Raw genomic sequence first — 8,187 nt, forward strand, 5'->3', positions numbered from 1 at the left:
TTTCCCTCCTTCCCCTACCTTCCTCCTCTTTCACCTCTCTTTCTCTAATTCCTGCCCCCCAAACTTAGGCCATTCTACCTCCTCCCTTTAGGCCCTAGTTTTGACGACAGACTTTAACCTGCCAGGAGGTTTAGCTGAAGACACTCAGGATTTCTATCTTTGGGGATGAGGGAATAATTATAATGTATAGTGGACGCAGCCAGAGCAAAGATTTAGAGGATGGAGAGCACTGAAGTGTCCGGGGGCTTGTCACCCAGCGGGGGTGACCACTGGTTCTGTATGGGGCTGGGTAGTTGTATGGTGGGAAATGAGGCTGGACAGGCAGATGGCACCTCACCTCATGGTCCCTTGAGAACAGTGAGAGGTTGGGGCTGGCAGAGGCGATGGGCCAAAGCCCTGGAGGTCAGTGTGATCCCTGGGACCAGAGCCCACTTGGAGAGTCCGGTGTGCCCCCCCATGGGGTGTGGCACAGGGGACCTCTCAGCAGATAAGCTAGAGCTAAACCAGCTATGAGTGAAGCTCTGAGCATGGAGGGGTGTGCCTGAGTGCTCAAGCGCTCTCAGGTCCAACAGCCCGAGGTTAAAATCTCCATTTAGCCACTTGCAAGCCATGTAACCACCTCCCCTCTCTGACTTCCCGTTTCCCCAACTATATAAAATCAGACTAACGATTGCACCTACTTTGTTGTGAGCATTCACACAGGTGCTGGCAGTTATTACATGTAGCACAGTGCCTGACACATAGCAGGAGCTCAATAATTATTAGTCTCTTTCTTTGTCCTCTACTCTATTACCCTCTGCTCTCAGCTCTGAGAGCAGGTGTGTGAACAGAGTCACACCTATTGTGCAACAAAGCGTCATTGAACACTTGCTTCTAAAACGTTTATTGTAAGAGATGGTTGTTATTGATAATAACAAATACTTATTGAGCAATTACTGTGTGTCCAGAATTGTGTGAACCACTTTACATAAGTGAGTCCATTGAATCCCGTCCACCACCTTCCAAGGCAGTAATTTTCTTCATTTTATGATGGAAAAGGAAAGGTGTCTTCAAGAGGTTTAAAGGAAGTGGCAAAGCCAAAATTCAACCGCAGATCTGTGTGATCTAGGAGTTGAGCATTTCCCCAACTTTCCTTGCTGTTTCCACCACACTTTTTAAGCCCATCTGTTTTCCCAGCAGCCGCCCTGCTCTGTCCACTTCCCAAGGCATGAGGTAGTGAGTGCCCAAGGGAGGCAATATGGTATAGCAAGGCCTCAGAATCAGAGACTCAGGTTTGAGTCCTGGCTCTTCCATTTGTGAGCTAAGGGACTTTGCACATGTTGTTTTACCTCTCTGAGCCTCGGTTTCCTCATCTAGACAACAGAGATAAGATGAAGTAATGGATGCGTGCACTCAGACCATAGGCTGACCTAAATGCCTCTTTTCTTCTCTTACTCTCACGTATGGTGGGAGAACCACTTTGTGTACACGACGTAAGGAACCATTAATTAACCAGAACTCTTGGCTTAGCTGGTAGACTCAGAATTTATGCTACGGTCTGGCACCATTGGAAGAATGGACTCTGAACACCACTGTCTTCAGAAATCTCAAGCATTGTTCCTTGTCCCAGACCAAAGCAAATGCCTACTGACAGTCTACAACAAGAGAGGTTGGGAATTTAAGAAGGAGCCTGAGTTGGAGCCCAAAGGAGTGGATTCTAGCTGTGGCTCTGCCCCAAAATGCTGTGTGACCCTGGATAAGCCCTTACCCTCTCTGAATCTTTTTTTTTTCCATCTGTAAAATCCAGGCTTCTAAAGTAGTTCAGCCTGTGCTGACTATAGAAAATCATAGGATGCTTGTTCTTGCATCCAGGCCCTAATCCTGTCCAGGCCAGGGCAGAGGCTCTGTCCTCTCAGCCCCGAGGAAAACAGGCCCCAGAGCACAGTCAGTTTGAGTAAAATAGCCAACTGAGGTCTCTCAGTCAGAGCCCCAGGACAGTTGTTTATTACAAACAGACTCACTCAGGTCAGAGTGAGGCACCCACCCTGCCTATCAGAGGGAACAAGATGTGCACATGCACAGTTAAACTACATGGCCTAATTGCTTACAAGCCCTAGACTGAGCAGGCAGGGCCACTTATCAACACTGTATAAAAAAATCACATGGGACCGTCTTCTTATAGTATATACAAGAATAAACTCAAAATGGATTTAAGACTTAAATGTAAGGTCCAAAACCATAAAACTGCTAGAAGAAAACACAGGCAGTAAACTCTCAGACATTACCCTTAGTAATATTTTTACTGATATATCTCCTCGGGCAAGGGTAACAAAAGAAAAAATAAACACATGGGACTACATCAAACTAAAAAGTTTTTGCACAGCAAAGAAAACCATCAACGAAATGAAAAGAAATCCTACTGAATAGGAGAAGATATTCACCAATGATACATCTGATAAGGGTTAATATTAAAAATATGTAAAGAACTCATACAACTTAATACCAAAAAGCCAATTTAAAAATGGGCAAAGGACCTGAATAGACATTTCTCCAAAAAGGACATACAAATGGCCAATAGACATATGAAAAGATGCTCAACGTCACTAATAATCAAATAAATGCAAATTAAAAGCACAATAAACTATCACCTCACACCTGTCAGAATGGCTGTCTTCAATAAATCAACAACAAGTATTGGCAAGGTGGTGGAGAAAAGGGAACCCTCGTGCATTGTTGATGGGACTGCAAATTGGTGCAACCACTATGGAAAACAAAAAATTAAAAATAGAAGAACCTTGAGATCTACTTCCGGGTAGTAAGCTGATGAAATCCAAATGCTAATTAGGAAAGATATAGGTATCCCTATGTTCATTGCAACATTATTTACAATAGCCAAGATATTTACAGAAGCGACCTAAGTGCACATTGATAGATGAGTGGATAAAAAAGAGGAGGTACATATATACAATGGAGTATTACTCTGCCATAAAAAAGAATGAAACGTTACCATTTGCAACAACATGGATGGACCAGAGTGTATTACGCTAAGTGAAATGAGAGAAAGAGAAATACCATATGATTTCACTTATATGTGGAATCTAAAGAACAAAACAAATGAACAAAAGAAACAGAAATATACTCATAGACACAGAGAACAAACTGATGGTTGCCAGATAGGAGTGGGGTTGGGGGGCTGGGTGAAAAACGAAGGGATTAAGAAGGACAAATTGGTAGTTGTAAAATAGTCACAATGATGTCACATACAACATAAGGAATTATAGTCAATAATATTGTAATAATTACATATGGTTAGTAGACTTATCGAAGGATCACTTTGTAAATTGTATAAATGTCTAACCACTATGCTGTACACCTGAAACTAATATAAAATAATATTGAATGTCAACAGTAATTGAAAAAAAAAAACTATTCACCACTCTGCTGTAATGAAAAAGCAGCCAGAGATACTATGTAAAAGAATGGATATGGCTGTATTCCAATAAAACTTTATTTATGGATGTAAAAAAAATCAAATGGAAATTCAGAGAAAAGGTTTCATCAACTTGCTCGAGACCACAACTGGGAAGTAGGGAAACTGGAATATTCTCTGGTCCCTTGCATTTACATTCTGTGAATATAATCACTATATTTCCATGATTCCAACATCTTATGACTCTGTAATAGTCTATGTTCCAAACATCCGGTTACTGTCCCTTCGTAACACAGCGGTGGTTCTGTTATGCTGCTTCTAACATCCATTCAGTCTAAATATCCATTCTTCTACAAATACTCACTGAGGAACCACTATGTGCTAGTTTCTGACGATGTTGGGGACACAGCAGCAAGCACAGCAGAGTCCCTAGACTCACAGGGCTAACCGTCCACAGGTGGAGCGGACAAGCATGAGTTAATTACGACAAAGTATAGTAAGGACCACGACTGATGCAGCAGAGGGTGCTACAGGAACACCAGCCAAACCACAGGACCCACGCGTAGTGGGTCAGAGAAAGCCTTCTACAGAGTTGTCAGCTAAGCTGCGACCAGGCAAAGCTGTAGAGTTTAGCCAATGTTCCAGTTAGAGAGAACAGTGGATCCACAGGCGGGGAGGGAAGAGGGCACTTTGTCCAAGGACTGAAGGTGGTTGTGTATGTCTGAACACAGAGACACAAGCGGCAGGTGAGGCAGACGAGGGAGCTGGGGCCAGATTACACAGGGATCTTTATGTCGTGGTGAACAATTACAACTTCATAGTAAAAGCAACAGTTTTGGGAAAATGTTAAACCAGGTAGTGACAAAACCAGGATTGCATTTTAAAGGAAACCCTCTTACTGCTCCAAAGAGCTTGATGATACGCGAGCAGAAAGACCTCGAGGAGGTGATTTCCACGGTCGAGGCAAGAAATGCCATCACCTGAACTAGGATCAGATAATGCGAACAGAGAGAAGAGGACAGATTTGAGAAGCTTGGGGGTGTACCGAATGGGGGGACAAGGTAGAGAAAAGGGTCTTAGGCAGCTAGGTGGGTGGTGGCATCTTTCCCTAAGATGAGGACTCGTGAAGGGCAGATTTGAGAGGGAGTTAACTCTTTGCTTCAGGCAAATGGAGTGTAAGGTCTGTGGGACTCTCCGAAGTGGAGATGATGAGCAGGCAGATGGCCAGAGAGGTCTGACAGGCTGACGTGAGCAATGACAGCTAGAAATGCAGATAACACATTCTTCAGTATGGCAAGCAACTGAGGCGTGAGATGGGGGTGCGGTGAACGGCCCCAGGAACTGATTGCAGAGTGTGAGGAGTAAGGGGTGCAGAGCAGTGATGTATGGGCTGTGGTCCAAGGAGGAGTCTGCAAAAGAGACCAAGAAGGAGCAGCCCATGGTATGGGACAAAAGGAGAGAAGCCAGGAGAGTGAGCTGTGACAAACATCATATGGTGAGGCTTGGTGAGCCATTGTCGGCAGCGTAGCCATAGCAAAGGCCAGTTTATGGTTTTCTAGAGGGGATGGATGGAAAGTGGAAATAATGAATCCAGACTGTCACTGAAGAAGTTTAACTGATACAAGGCGAGGAACTCAGTAAATGCCCAGTAAATATTTCTAAATGAGTTTATCAGAGAAAGGTTTGGGAGAGAGACAGCAGTGATCCCAGAGCAACTAGGCTGGAGGAGGCCTTCTACTGTTCACGTGGCTTGTTTTGTCTGAACATGGGGAATACTGAAGCAGTGGTTCTCGAGCTGCCTATCAAGTGTGAAATCAAGTAAAATCAAGTTGCAGGGTTGTGGCCACGATTGTTATTCCTAATGGAATAGAATAGGAAAGAAAATAGCAGATTGTATTACCTGTGGTAAGGGTACGTAGTGCTCTGTCAAACTTTTGTTTCACCTTTATATACATGTATATGTACTGCTATCCCAGGTCGTGTGATAATATCCATTTCTTACTATGGGCTGTCATAAAAAAAAAAATTGAAAACCTCTTCTTTTTCTTTTTTATTTTTTAAGGAGGGCGCAGCTCACAATGGCCCACGCAGTGATCGAACCAGCAGTCTCCGTGTTATCAGAACCATGCTCTAACCAACCAAGCTAATCATTATCATAATGTTCATTGAGAGTCAGCTTCTGTGGGGGGTAGCATTCTGTAGTTCTCTGTGTCTCGGGACAGAAGGTAATAAATTGAGCACACAGCTCTTTGCACGCAATAACATAATTGCACAATTCAAGCCTCATAACAAAGGTCACTGGCCCTTAAGGACTAGATTAGTCATTGGCATTACGGTGTGCATGAAATGTCAGCCTGATAGAGGGTGCTGCAGGGAGGAGGCAATGAGACAATGGTGGGACAGACTGTCAGGTGTAAATGGCCCTGCAGATACATTGTTATTTATAAGCTGTTCTTGCTCTCCTCAGTTGGGGACAAAGCCAGAACTGGAATCCCATGTCCCGACTTCCAGTCAGGGGTCCTTTGCCGGTAGACTGTGGTGGTAGAATACAGTCTGCTTTTCTCAGGAAGACAAGACAAAGAGGAAAGGGGGGGAGGGTCCAAGTAATTGATAAGGACTGAAAGGCTAAAAGGAGAGACAGAGAGAGACAGAGAGACAGAGAGAAAGAGACAGACAGAGAGAGAAGGGAACAGAGGAGGGAAACGATTGTATGTAAGGAAAGGGGCAGCAGGCTAGAGAGAGTCGCCAGGCCTTAGAAAGGAGGCTGACAAGAGAGGGACAAGGCCTCCCAGAGCCTTCTCTCTTCCCTGGGGCTTTCTCAGATGAACACCTGATGATGCAGAGACCATCTGTTGGTGACAAAAGTATCCTCAGTGTACAATGGAAGCGCCGAGGAAGAGTTTAGGGTTGGGAAGGTCAGGGGAGGCTTCCTGGAAGAGGTGATACTGAGCTGAATTTGGAATGGTAAGTGATGGGGTGGGGAAAGGGGTACTTCTGTAAGGGGGCACAGCAGGAGCAAAGACATGGAGGCAGCAAGGACCTGGCAGAATCTGTGGGGACCCCAATAGCTAGAGGTGTTGGGACAGCAAATTGCAACAGGAGGCAGGGCTGCAGAGTGGACTGCACAGAGACACAAACCAAGTGCTTCCAAGCTCAAAGGAAAAGAAAATGTGGGAGATGGAAATGTCTCTGTGGAGGAGTCAACAGGACTTGGAAGACCGTAAGGACTGCAGCTGGCAGATTGGGCTGAGAAAGTCATTCCAGGCAGGGGGAATTGCGTGGATGTGGGCAAGTGGGAGAGAAATATTTAGGGAAGCATTTGATTCGGCAGGAGGGGAGGAGTGTTCATCCCATAGTGAGTGCTGAGACACCAGCAAAGCCCATGCACAGAATTGCACCCTGCAGAGAAATGGCTGGAGTTATCTCAAAGAGCCAGTTTTATTTTTATTTTTTTGACCATCCTAAATTGTGTGTAAGGTAAGAATTTTACAAACATTAATCTTTAGCGGTAACGGTGGAGCTGGAGGGTGCTGCACGGCGAGAACCACCAATAGTATGGTGGAACTTGTGGCCCTTTTCAAGGCCACGACTCTTGTGGCCTGTGGGTGTCAGCCCTCGCATCTCCCTGTGCGTGTGGACGGTTTGGTGATCCTTTGGGTGTCAGGATTCCATCTGATAGCTTTATGGAATGGATCAATAAGGATAACCTCAAAGAATTTGTACGCAGAATCTTCACCAACCCAGTAAGAATTCAGAACTCTCAGAGCCCCACCGTGGTGTCCAACTTGCTCCTCAGCAACAGACTGAAGGCTTCGAGCAAATTTTAGCTGGTTAACCCGTGATGGACAGGCTTGCCGTAGGTTGCACCCTTAGGAACTGGGCGTTTGTGGCTACCACGGTGCACACAAATCCGATACATGACATAACCTTGCTTGGCCTTGTAGCCCAGCCTACGCGCTTTATAGGGCCCGATGGGGTAGGGGGCCTTGCGGAGCGCAGAGAGCTGGTGGTACTGCCAGCCGCGCACCCTGAGAAGAAACCGCATTGCATCGGACTGCTTCTTCCTCCATATCTCTTGGATGTACTTGTAAATTCCCATTTTGGCTTACGTGATGGCTGTGGCCAGATGGAAAAGCTCAAAGAGCCAGTTTTAAATTCTAGCTGTGTGATCTTGGATAAGTCACTTTTGAGTCTGTTTCCACATTTGTGAAATGGAGGTGAGAAGATGTTTGCTCATAGGGTTAAAAATTAGAATGGGTGGGGAAAGACTTTGCACACCCTAAGGCGTTCTGCCATGTCCCCCAATCCCTGTACTGCGTCAGAATCACCACGAGAGCTTTTAAAAACCATAACATACCACAGGTCAGCCCAACGTACAGAATCAGAAAGGGTTGGACTGACATTCTTTTTCTTTCAGTTCTTCTTTTCTATTATTTCTTCACGTGGTCCTGATGTCTATTAACTTTAGATCTGCCAGCTTCTGCCAGCTGGGAAGAGGAAAATCACAGCAAGAAAAATAATTAGAGATCCTGGGGGTTCCTGACAATACATTGGATTTAGAGGGTTTTCTGGCCAGACTTGACAGTTATGATAAGGGAAAGAAAAAGAAAGACCTCTTAGCTTTCCTTGTTCATAGGAAATGAACAAGGCAGCCAAAGGGACTGTTGGTGCCCTTGACACTCAGTGTGGAGAGTCCTGAGAGAACAGAGACCCCTCAACCGATCACCCTCAGTCGCAGTATGGTGCTCAAGAAAATCAATTAAAAGCACACAGCACCC

General features: G+C 45.2%; 1 pseudogene; it reads right to left on the reverse strand.

Moving 5' to 3' along the window:
- Positions 1–6,911: 6,911 nt before the first annotated feature.
- Positions 6,912–7,508, reverse strand: LOC117030727 (60S ribosomal protein L15-like; annotated as a pseudogene).
- Between the last annotated feature and the right edge of the window lie 679 nt (positions 7,509–8,187).

The sequence above is a fragment of the Rhinolophus ferrumequinum genome, chromosome 11, assembly GCF_004115265.2.
Source record: "Rhinolophus ferrumequinum isolate MPI-CBG mRhiFer1 chromosome 11, mRhiFer1_v1.p, whole genome shotgun sequence".
Lineage (NCBI taxonomy): Eukaryota > Metazoa > Chordata > Mammalia > Chiroptera > Rhinolophidae > Rhinolophus > Rhinolophus ferrumequinum.